The sequence below is a fragment of the Sodiomyces alcalophilus genome (genome assembly GCF_042370955.1).
Source record: "Sodiomyces alcalophilus JCM 7366 unplaced genomic scaffold ACRALscaffold_4, whole genome shotgun sequence".
NCBI classification, from domain to species: domain Eukaryota; kingdom Fungi; phylum Ascomycota; class Sordariomycetes; order Glomerellales; family Plectosphaerellaceae; genus Sodiomyces; species Sodiomyces alcalophilus.
The window spans coordinates 2,964,696-2,978,317 of NW_027263535.1; positions in this window are offsets into that span (position 1 = coordinate 2,964,696).

Below are 13,622 nucleotides of genomic sequence, written 5' to 3' on the forward strand. Positions count from 1 at the left end.
ATATGCTACTACTGCTTTAAGGCTATAGCCGGAACCTGCTTTAAATTATTAAAACACCGCTACCCCGCCCCGGCATCCCTAGGACACTACTATAAGACCGACTTATATCCTCGTAAGGCCGACGGCTATTAGTATACTAATAGCACGCCGCACCCTTTATAGTAATATTAGCGTAAAGTTCTATATCTTCGGGCTTATCGCCCCCGCGGCGTTTAGTATATCTAAGATAACTAATTAAAGTTAGTAATAGCAGCCCGACGTTACCACCCCGGCACCCTAAGGGCACCCCCTAGGAACACCCACGGTAAGACTCGGACGGCCCCCGGCTTATAATAATAAGCATTCTTCTTCTTCTTAGAATTCCTTTTAGGCGGTATCTTAAAAAGCAGTTAGCACTAAGCACGGACCCGATACTCGCCCTTTACGGCGCCCCCTCCACTTATACTAACGGAATAAGGTTTATTAGTTATACTTAATTACTTCTTTTAGCTAACTATAACCTATCTCGTTAGCCCGCCCTAAAGCCACTATCCTCCCACCCGCGATACCACTTATAAATAAACCGTAACGGAATAAAAAGGACTCTATCTAGAAGCGCGACTAAACGCCTATTATTAGTAATTATAGCATAGAGTCGGTAGAGAGGGTAGGATTAAAGGGGCGGTATAGCCGAAAAGATTATAAAAACGTGAATTAAGTGTTATAAGCGGAAAAACAAGCAGAAGGGCGGAGGCCCTTAAAGATTTTTGATTAACCTAGCTATAGCTATAGAAGGCTACCGAATACGGTAGATATATATAATAGAGGCAGGTGCTCCTACCAAACCCCTGCCTAAGGGAAGGCGTAAATAAAGCCGGCCACCCCGATATAAGGAGGAATCCGGGAGCGCGGAACCGCCGCGGTCCTCTTTCGGCCCCCTGTATAGGGTGCCGCCCCCCTAGGGTAACTGGGAACCCCTAGCCTGCTACCTTCCCGTCAGCCACTAGACTAAAGGTAAGATCCAGATACGTATTAAGCCACTACTAAGGCTATTATGGCCCCGACGCGGTACCGACCCTAATAAGGAGAGTATAGGGGTTTTTCCACCTAAGAGGGGTTTTCCCCCCTATAACCATCAGAGAAGGACCGTATAGCCTAAGTAGGGCTCCTAAACTAGATTAGATAGAATAGCGGAGTAAGGGAATAATAATAATAATAATAATCTGCTTATTAGCGTTCTATCGCCGACTCTATATCTTATAATATATCTAAATATTACTATGAAAACATCCGCAATACTTATTATTATTACCTACGGTTATTATAACCTACGAATCGAGTTCTTATTTTATATCTAATAACTCTTCGGCAATCTTACGCTACCTCGTAGTCGTCTTGCCTTTTATATATATAGTTTTTATACTTTTAGTACCTTTTCTAGATCTCTAGGGCGTTTTTAGGTAGTCTTCTAGTTCCTATATATTATACTCTACTAGCTAACCCGCCCACTTTATAAGATAAAATATCTTACCTTATTCTTCTTTATAACTAACGATATATTCTACCTTCTATTCGTCTTACTCCTGCTCTAGGAGTAGGACATCCTCCGCCGATACCTCCGTAGCTACTCGGTCTTTCCATGGTTTTAATAAGGATACTAGGAGTATATCGTGTTTCTTATATACTATATAGAAAGGCGAGCCCTATACGCCTACTTACTGATCCTCTCGGTTACCTCTACCCGAATATATTACGGTGCTAGCCTTAACCCTTATCGGCATCGGAACTTCTGTATAGATAGTCTAATAGTATCGCCCACCTTATATTACTATAGTTAGTGGCGTGTATTATAGTGCCGAGCCTAATACTCCATAGTATACGCCTAATATTCGCGGACTTTCTACTAAACCTTCGCTAGCTTTTTAATCTGTTTCTAAGCGACTTATACCTAGGTATTAACCCTAGGGCGAAGATATTCTACTATATATAGATAATACCCGTATAACGCGTTATATAATAAGGTACTAAGCGAGGAATACTCGCTATTATTATAGCAAACCATCCTTTCTATATCTACTACCCACCACCCCCACTTTTATTAGTGCGGGGGGTGATTCCCTAGCTAAATCCTTAATAGTCACCCTACTCCTAGGCATCACCCTGGACTTCAAGTTCAGGGAAGTCGCTAGAAACAGGGGAAAAAGGGTATTTACTAAGAGCCCTTAACTCACGCTTCTTAGTGGTACCACGCGCACCACTCCACGGCACCTATACCGCACTATAAACGCCTTAGAAGGACACTACGGTGCTACCTCCCCTAGGAAAAAACCGAAAAATGCTCCCACGGTATAATAGCTAGACGGAAGACGGCCTAAGCGCCTAAGCCGCTAACTAATAACGGGATATAGCTAACTACTATAACTATTAGACCCTCCTTATAAGGTACGACGATATAAGATAAGAATTTTATAAATAAAGTCCGAAAATAATACTAATAGACTATAAATAAAGCCCTAAAGATACTATAGCGTTAAGGATATACCATTAATATCCTTATCTCGGTGGTTGAAAAAGGATTTAAAAAAGCGAAGGTATCCGAGGAAGCCGATATAATACTAATAGCCCGACTTAGTAACGAATTTATTAATCTGATTAGGACTAAAGGCCCGACCCTGCTTATAAGAACCCCGGCCGATATAAGGATAAAAGAGGGTGCCCCGGCCCCCCTTACTAAACCACCGACTAGTATAACGCCGGCTAGCTAGACTAACCCTAGCTTAACGTCCGCTAATACACCCTCTAGTACCCTAATAGAACTAAGCTAGTAAGATAACCCCTAAATATCGACTATCGTCGTTAAAAAAGGTAAAAAGAACGTAACCCCGAAGGGCACCACGAAGCCCTCGGAGAAGTAGCTATAAGGAGGAAGGCAGAAGATAGACCTTAGGGTCTTCCTCCGATTCCTATCCTAGATTATCCCGGAACTAGAATACTATAAAGCACTTATGATTATTAGGCGGACTATTATAAAGACCCGGAAGGTAGATAACTAGGATATTATCAGGATCGACTATACCCGTACCGGAGTCGCTCTATACCTAAGGAACTCCTAAGCTTAATAGAAGATTCTAAAGGCAAGGGACGATATTATCACCGTGACTAACGCCTTAGATATATAAGGGGCGGAAGTCTAGTATACCTACGTAATCTATAAGGTAATCCACTAGATCGGTAACCTTAAGGTTATAGAGGATATAGTAGAAGATAAAGCCCCATAGAGGACTAGGCTTAAGCTGGTACGGGTTTAGAGATAAAGCCGACTAAATAATAATAGACTCGTAAGCTAGCTTATCTTATTCTAGATATAACTAAAGTATCGGTTCCGCTTATTTAAAATATCTATAACCGCGAAGCCCCGGGAAAATAAGCGCCCTATTATATAATATAATAAACACTAGGGTTTTTACCCTTAGCACGCCTATAACAGGAAGACCCGATATAGGGGGTGCGGCTCTACTACTAAAGACTATACCTATAAGATCCGATATATTAACTACTTCGGACCCTACCTAGTAAATAATCTAAATTACCCGGCCCGACTAAGGATAGTAAATAGGGAAATCACCTCCCCCTTTAAGGCGGAGCTTAGTAAGACTCGCGTAAAGCGTAATAACCTCTAAGCAAAGCTTAGCGTACTGCCCTAGACCTCTATAAACGAGGCCGATACCCCTAAAGATAGCGATACTACCTAGGGGGAAGCCGTCTCCAACGCTAGTAAAGCTAACGTTAGTAATAGCGAAGGGGATAATAACGCTAACGCCAGCAATAACAGGGAAACCTAGAACGGTATTAAGATAGATATTAATAACCCTAAGACGCCCGAAGGGGACCCGGTCTAGCACCCTTTATAGACTCCTAAGAGGAGGTCCGTAAAGAGGGACGATAAGACCCCGACTCTAGCGTAGAATAAGAAACTAACGCTAATATAGGCGTGGCTATGGAAGGCCCTAGCTAAAAAGACCGGAGACCCTACTACTAGAGCCGTAATAACCGAAACCCCGGAGGATAAATCGTCGGCCTAGATACTAATATACCTACCGGGGGGCCAGAATAACCTAGTAGGCTTTAATATACGTTTAATAGAATATAGATAAGAACCGAGCGCTGCTTAGGATAGTATTAGCGATAGTATAAAAGGCCCGCGCCCCTATAGTGCACTGGTAGTGCCCTGGTATATAACTATAAGGCAGATAGATCGGTTCGAATCTGGCTAGGGGCGCGCGCAAAAAGTTTTTCTTTTTACGTTACCCGGCCCTATTCTCTGGTAACCCTTATCTGCCTTAGCAAGCACGATAAGGGTTAAATAGGGGGGGCCCGATAGCCCCACTGCCCGGCTCGTAGCTAGTCGATAATAGGCGCCGGCAGCTCTGCCGCTAAGGCCGACACGCCCGTGTCGTTAACTAGGGCAGATAGGCCCTACCGTAAACAGGACCGTAGCGGATTAGTCGCCCGTTACGCACATAGAGACGATACCGCGCTCCGGAGCATATACAAATATCCCGGCGGGACCTATATAAAACGTGGGTGCTACGAACTATACGTTATACTACGTATAAGGCCGTCTATAGATAACATAAAAAGCTTAAATATAGGTCCAGGATACGTTAAATCCTAAAGATAGGGTTACTGGCTTAGGATAGAATTAAATTAATTACTAAGGGTCTATCTTAGTAATTAATAAATAAGAGGATAACAGGGACTAAGACAAAGGAACGTGGAGCTTATATATCAGTGGCTTTATAATACGAACAGTATTAAATACAGCGGCCGCACAGTGTCTTCGCGGCGGCCGCGTATATAAAACGAATTTATTACTACTATAGGGGGAAGGGGTTTTTATCCGAAGAGGTTTTCCCCCCTTCTAAAATCTAAGAGGGACTATTACCTAGAAAGGCTAGCCTAGCATTAGCTAAGCGATAACAGAGTAAGAATAAATAAATAAAATAAATAAAAGGCCCACCTTAATATAATAATATATTAGGAACCCCTAAAAGGAGATACTAGGAATAAAACGCTACCTAACCTTCCTAGCTATAAGAAATATTTACTAATACGTATATAGCCTAACCCCGGGGAGGAACCTAGGGTTAACACGTATATAAAAATAAGTCTATACTTATAATAACTAGAGTCGCCCCTACCCAGATCTAGGGACCTACTCCTAGTTAAGGTAAATAGCATAAGCTTCTTAAATATCTACCACGGTATAATAGGTAGTGCCGATATATAAAAAGACTTTAAAGCCTCCGGATAAACGCCGCCTACTAATATAACGATCAGGGGGGACTCTAATATAAAATACTATAACTAGGAACTAAGAGTCTCCTAGGTTACCGGTAAAGGTAATAAGATTACTAAGAGAATAGAATAGTATAGGCTAAGCCTATATAATACCCCCGGAGAGGTAGCCTATAGCCGGGGGGGCATATATACCGTTATAGACCTAGTCTTTTCGACGGCACTATTCACGGATATTAGAGTAAAGGTAGAGGCAGGCCCCCCGGTATACCACCACCCACTAATAGGATAGATTAGCACCGCGTATATTACCTCGGAGAACGCTACTACTAGACCGGACCGCTTTAAACTACCCGAGGAAGCAGATAAGCGGGCCGCGATCCGGAGGGAGGCTATAAATAGCCTATAGCTAGTCAACCGCCTTTAGGTAAAGACCCTAGATTGGATTAATATGTAGGCTAAACACCTAGTCGATATTATTATAAGCCCGCTATAACGGCTTAGTAAAAAATACCGCGGGCTAGCTAGTAATAGGAAACCGTGGTAAAACGATAAATATAGAGTAGTCTATAGGGCAGCGATTAACTATAGATATTATGACCCCGATAATACCGAAGTATAGAATACCTTCTGGAAAACCGTAAAACGGGTTAGTAGGGAATACTAGAATAAGAGGATTAGGGGTGTTAAGAATGCTAACGAATTATATAAGATTATCGGCTAGTATAAAATAAGGGACGGTATAGCCGCCCCTCTAATCTTTTATAACGCTCTAGGCTACTTCGAAGACGCTAAAAAGGGGGAACTCCTCCGTAAAATAAAACTAGCTAGGCGGCTAGATATCTCGGATCTATAGGACCTATAGAACCACCTATTAAAGGGACCGGACAGGGCTATTCCGGAGGACGACCCTATCCTTAGAGATAAGGTAAGACGATATACGGTAAAGGTTAATACCACGGCCCTAGGTAGTAATAACGCTAGTATCCCCCTACTCTAACTCATCTAGCCCGAAATTAAGGAGGAAATCACGGAACTCTTCGAAGCATATAGGCTAACCGGCTATTACCCCCGACCCTTCTAAAAAGGAGATATAGTGATAATCGATAAACTAGAAAAGGATACTAGCTTTATCGCCGGCTATAAACCGATCTAGCTGCTTAGCGTACTAGGTAAAGGCTTAGAACGTATTATAGTAAAAGGGATAGTCTATAGGGTAACAAACACTAGAATCCTAAACCCTTAATATATCGGAGTATTACTAGGGCGTTCTATGATCGACCTAGTAGCGATCCTAATATATAAGGTTAAGTTATAGCTTATATAGGGTAAGCAGGTTATTATAGTAACTAATAATATAAAAGGGGTATTCAATACCATACTACACGGATAGTTTATTTATAGGCTACGTAAATAAGGCTAGGATACACCGACTATATAATAATATAAAAGCTTCGCCTTAGTATAGAGCGCTAGAGTAATCTTCGGAACCTCCTACCCTAAAGAATATACCCTACTAGACCTAGTAGGCCTCCTGTATGGCTCCCTGGCCTTACTAATCGGATACGCACTTAGTATCGCAGAAATACACTATCTACCTAATAAGGAGAACCGATTCGGATACGCTAATAATATATACGTCGTTATAGTATATACTAATACCGATATAGCGGTAAAGATAATCGAGGAGATACTATAATAGTAACTCTAATAATATAGAGATAATAGAGTTAAGCTAGACTATAGTAAAGCCGAAGCCTAACTCTTCTCCCGCCGGAGGATCCCCTAGTTGCCTATAATAGAACTACCCCTATTCGACTATAAGGTTATAGTCGCCTATACCGTTAACCTATAAGGATAGAAGCTACTAGCCCCGATTAGGTGGCTCGGTATATATATAGATAGACGCCTTGATTTCTAAGACCACGTAGAGATATAGGCGAAAAAGGGAGTTAAGGTTACTAACTATATATAGGGCCTTGCCGGAGCCACCCACGGCCCGAACCCAGCTCTACTACGTTAAGCTATACTAGCATATATCCTAACTATTACCTACTATATAGCGGAGATCTAGTAGAAGGGACCCTAGGCCCTAGCCTAGGGCCGCCACGACGTTATTTATAGGAACTAGTGCCGGTTATTATCTGGACACCTACCTAAAACCAAGATAATAACCCGAGTATAGATAACTATAATCAGAACTGTACCCCTAGCCTAGAAGATGGCCCCGATATTAGCCCTATACCAGGAATCAGGAATCCCTATAGCAGAAGACTATATAGAGTACCTATAGTAAAGGTATATAACCCGGATCACGGGACTTAAGAAGGACCACCCTATAGTATAAGCTATCTCCCCGATTACTTAAGGAGACACGAGACAGACTAAGGCCCTAACGCGGCGCTTAAGGGTACTACGGATAAAGGAACTAGTATATATAAAACCGCTATAACACCGACTCATAAGACCCCGATTCACGGGACGGAGCTACTAGGATAAGATCCTATTTAATAATAGGACTAAGGAAGAAGCTACCGAGACCTTTAATAGGTAAGTTAATAAGCTAGACTCGGAGTATACCCTAGTATTCTTAGACGGGTTATGAAGAGGCTAAAATATAACCTAGGCCTTCTTAATATAGCGTGGCGGAAGAGAAATCACCTTTAGTCGCGGATATATCCGTAATATAATGGTTTTTAACGGGGAGGTAACCGGGGTAGCCAGAGGACTAGCCGTAGCGGTCCGCCTCCCCGGAATAAAAGAGATTACCTACTATATCGATAACTAAGTAGTACTCTAGGGGCTTACTAGTATTATCAGAACACGAATAAGATACGAAGTGTGACTTGTGTTCATTACAGACTTTGAAAGAGTACTAGTCTACGATGTCAAATATATAGACAAAAGAGGGGGAAAAGCACTATGATATATCTAATAGAAGTGCCGCCGTATTCGGAGTTTGTGTGTGACGTGGCTCTGCGAATATACCTAATAGGCTTATTGGGGTATTTAGGTATAAATGCCTAATATACCACCCTAGAGCCGCAGGATTGATCCTGACGGTTCTAATCGAATTGAAGCTTAAGAATAGCGTAAAAATCTAGGGTTTTTGAGCCTAGATATTAATCTAAAGGTTAACGGCTTGTTAAACAGCTCGTGCCTTGTTATGATCCTAAAACAGTGGTTAAATTAACCTAAAAATAACGTGATAATTGTTATATAATTATAGTTAATCTAACGATCGCGTTAATCGCTATCGTAATCCTATCTAAACCACTGTTAAGGCGATGGTAATCGATCCGCTTAAACTAAGCCGGCAGGGCTCTTTTCTATTCTAAGTATCTTAACGAAGGTAACGTGTTTTTGCGTAGATAACGCCTTCGTTATCCCGTCGCTGACTATCTTATTCGTCGCGATCTAATTAACCACGACCTCCCGGCGTTATATAATCTGCCGGATCCATAGGGCGTGAATATTAAGATACTTTAACTTTAATATCACCTACGGGCGGGGGCTTTCTAATAGCTAACGTGTTTAATTGTTATTATAGAAGATAGTGATAGGATCCTTTTTAAAGGCTAGCGTTAAGTCCTTTATTAACCGTAGCGTCGCGATATACTGCCGGGCGGTAGCACTTAGAGCCACGAGCTCTGCATTTATGCTAGATATAATAACGCTTATTTACTTATTCGCCTTCTAGTCGATAGGACCTCTAAAGAGGATGGTTATATATCCCTGTAAGCTATACCGAGTCTTATAGTCGTCGGCGAAGGCGGCGTCGCTTATACAGAAAAAAGCGAATTTAGCTGCGTTTTCTAATAGATCCTCTGCTCTAAAGGATAGGCAGAGGGCTCTTATCGAGCCGAGGTACTTAAGGTACCTATTAGTAGCCTTATAACACTGACTGCATAGGTTAGTGGCGAATTCAGCTAGTCTAGAGGCAGTCCGAGCTATATCCGGCCTTATTTAATAAGCCGCGTAGTTAATTAATCCGACCTTTTAAAGATATAGGTGGATAGACTCTTCTAACGCCTACTATTTATTTAGTTCTATAACGTTAGGAAAAGGAAGAGGCGTAGATACTCTACGACCGCTTATCTTAATCTTTAACGTCTTTATTCTTTCGTTACTATAGTTATTAAGCGATAACTATAGCCTCCGACGTTAACGATCCCGCATAACCCTGATACTAAGGAACCACTTGAGCGGTCCTAGATCCCGAACCTCGAACCGTTATTATAGCTGCTTAATTAATTCTTTGGTAGCGGCGGCGTGCTATTTACGATATAGCAGAACGATATTATCTATATAGAAAAAGACGAGCAGTTTATCGTTCTTAAAGACGTAGTCGTCCTCCTTTAGTTATATTAGCCCGCATTTACCTAAAATAAAGGAGAGCTCCTAATACTATAACTTAGGCGATCTTGGTAGGCCATATAACGCCCTGCGTAGGCGGTGGATTCCTCTCTTTATATATCGTGGGAGCTTCGTTAACGGTTCTAATCCGGCCTTATTAGTAACGTTTACGGCGGCCTATAAGATATTCTATCCCGGGGAGTCCCTTATATAGACCTCTTCGTTAAGGCGGGCGTTCGTGAACGCGTTAACGGTATTAAGTTAGCAGGTCTGTAAATCGAAGTGGGCAGTGATAGCTATAAGCGTCTTAAAGGTCCTGCTTGCTAGTATAGAGGCGTAGGCGTCAAGGTAGTTTTAAGGCTGTTAATCACTATAACTGCAGAGCCGTGCCTTGAATTTAGTAACGTAGCTAAATAGATCGACATTATATTTAAATACCTATATAAGATCGAGGGGCCGGCTTGGTAGTAGTATGCTATCTAGGAGGCCCTTAATAGCTTTAAACGTCCCTATCTAATCCAGGGTCTTTACCTCTTTAGAGGCGGCTATAATCCACTATATTCTATACGGCGACTTTATTATCTGCGTCTAATTAGCAGGCTTTTTAGGTATATCGCGGCATAGCAGTGGCTTTTTCAGGATCCTAAAACGGTTTAAATAGTGGAAGGCAGAGTCGGTGTATCGTTATAGTAGCCGGCGGTTACGTTACAGCCAAGTAAAGGCTATAGATAGGGCTTCCTCCGTGGGCGAGGAGAGAGAGGTAGCCGTTAGGGGCAGCTATTAAGCAGCTGCCGCAGGAGTGGTTAATAGGCCCGGGGCTGCCGTTACGGTAGCCGTGGTGGCAGCCGTTATCTTATCCTCTAGAACTAACTGATCGGGGGATAATAAACCTATAGTAGTGCCGGCGGCGGCTAGAGTAATAGTATTATCCGAGTTATTAGAATCGGAAGTATCTTTATCCGAGTCGTTATCGTTAAAGGCAGTGGCGATTACTACGGCTAACGTTATTAAAGTTGGAGGTGGTAATTGGCCTGTAGCTATAGCGGAGGGCGTTAATTAACGTGAAGCCGGTGGCGTTAATATAGGAGGGGAAAAAGAAGAGGAAGACGTTATTATAAGAGAGGTTTTAGAGGTAATTATAGCAGTAATTATAGCCTGCGTTATAGTAGAGCCCTGAGCTTAGGCGGCTATAGTGGAAGGAGTAACCTCAGTGGCCACTATAGCTACCGTTTTCGGCGGCTATAATCGCTATAATAACTTATCCACCCCCCTAGAATTAGGCAAGGGAGTCGAATTTTCCGCTACCTTAACAGCTACTGCTTTGACCTCTTCTTCTTCCACCTATTTAACTACTTTAATAGCAGTAGCAGCTCTTCTTTTAATTACTTTAATCCCTCCTATCGATTAGATATCTTAGAGTGACTCTAACGCCGAGTTCTGCTATATTATAGCGAAGTAATCGAATTACGGTATAGCCGGTGATATATATAACAGATCCTCTCTTTCTAGCTCCGGCAGGTTAAACTCTTTATATAGCTCTATTAAAATAGGTGGGTTAATATCACGATCTTTATATAAGAGCTTTTTATTAAATCTAACGTCTCTTATACGCAGGATCCTCCCGAGCTTCGGCACCTAAATTCAATAAATATTAGTGCTTTCGTAGCCGATTAGATAACCGATATAAGCCCTCTCCGCGAGCTTTTTATTCTTCCGGCGGCCATGCTAGTAGTTAGTAGTTAAGGGATAGGCACGGTAGCTATACCTTTTTAGGTAACCGATTAAAGGGGTTATCGTGATATACTCGATACCTATCTTATTAACCTACTTATCTATATAACCCTTCAGCGACTTCCACCTAAGGTCCCGGCGTAGAGTTAAATTATATAGATATATCGCGGCGGCCACGATCTCTGGCTATATATCCTATTAGAACCCGGAAGCTATTACAAGGGCCTAGGCGATAGCGTATATAATACCACTATACTATTCGGCCCGGGGGTTTTAGGCGGCTATATTCGGAGCCGACCTCTTAACTAGGATACCCCGGTAGATACCCTAGTTATTAAATTCCCGTTATAGGGCCCGCTCGCTATCTAGGCATATAACCCGGATCGGGTAGCCATACTACCTTCACGTTTACACCTTATACTTAGCGACCGACTTAAGGGCGGACTCATAATCGGGCAGGAATTCCCCTTTATTTATCTTAGTGCAGGGGTTATAGAATAGGACGGTCACCTTTAGTCTATTATAGGACTTATTATTAGAGAAAAAATCTATATCTATACGCTGCCAGGGTCTTATTAGGTCGTGGTTTAGAGGCCGTCGTGATACCTGCCTTCGGCCGTTATTAGTGGAGCAGTCCTAGCACTTAATCTTTAAGGGGAACTCTTTACCGGATACTACCCCGCCGGAGCAGGCAGTCACGATCTTTTTAAAGGCTTTAGCGCTAGCATAGCCTAGCCGCTTATACTATAAGTAAGCGTCGGCGACGCTTATAATAAGAGTCCTGGAGCTTTTAAAAGGCTCTGTTATTATACTATAGGCTAAAGGGTAAACTAACCTCCTACGTTCTTTAAATGTAGGGTAACGGTCCTACCTTTTTCCTTAATTTCTAATACCTATCTACCGGTCATAAGCGATCCTATTAGAAGTAAGCGGAGGGCTAATATAAGGGTTATAGGATATCCCTTAATATACGTTATATCCTTTAGAATCAGCGTATACGGCTAACGATCACGATCTTTAACTTCTAGCCTAATAATCCCGAATCCGGTAACCGGATCCGATAGTCCTCCGCCGGTATTAAACATTATAAGCTCTTCCGCTAGCCGATAATCCTAGAGCAGGTGCTGTTAATTAGTGATATGCCTCGTAGTGCCGGAATTAACTAATAGCTTGTTTTTAAAGGGTCCTGCTACGGCTACTATTCATAAAAAGCTGTATATACCGTATAAAGACGTATCGTCCTTATCCGAATCCAGGGCCCCGCCGTTAATAAAATTAGATACGTTCTTAGAAGAGTCTTTTAGTTATAACTCCTTTTAACCCTTATTCGCCCTATTATTAAGGTCCTTTTTAAGGTTACTTTGGAATGCTTTCCGGCGTTCTTTACCCTAGCTAGCAATTACCCGGTTATTACGTTTTTTAGCCTCTTTCGTTATCTTAAAGAACTTAGTCCTACGGGACTTATTAACGTTCGGGCACTTTTAATCCGGGCGGCACTAGAACTTAGCCTTCTTAACTATACGGTAATCGTAGATAAACTCTGGCCGATCCTGGCTCTATTAACGATCATTTTAGCGATCCTGCTAACGATCCTATTACTAACTTTCTTCGTCTTTTCCTCGGAACGTGGCCGTATAAAACGATAACGATCCCGGCCTCCGATTAAGGCGATAAGGGTGCCTATAATATAACCAGGTAGTGTATTCGGCGACGATATCTTTAACGTCTAGAATATTCTCTTCGTTAGTAACCAGGATAAAGGAAAAACAAGCTTTAGACTATTCCGGGGCTACCGATCCGATCACGGTAAAAAAGCCGTTAATTTAATCTATACTAGAATCGATTACCCTGACTTCGTATATCTTCGCGCGGGTATATAACGCCATAAAGTTATTTAGCCTGCGTTAATAGGGCATCTTCCTAATAGATTATATATATTCGTCCTACCGTTTCTTAATAAGGGACTTCTAGGCGGCGTTCGTAGGCTTTATCTTATCCTTTAGGATCTTTAGGATTTCTTTCGGATCGGTAGTTTAACCATACCACTCTATAACGTTCCTCGCGACGGTCTATTAGATATAAAGGAAAATAGAGGCGAGCCCCCCCTGCTCCCTGGTATACTTATTATAGTGATATAGCCAGATCTTATATTTCTGATCCTAGCTATTATTATCTGCGTTAACTTCTAGAGGAGGGTCATCTTCTAGTGGTTCGCGTCTATTACTATCGTTAATACTAGGATTAACGAGGTCCTTAAC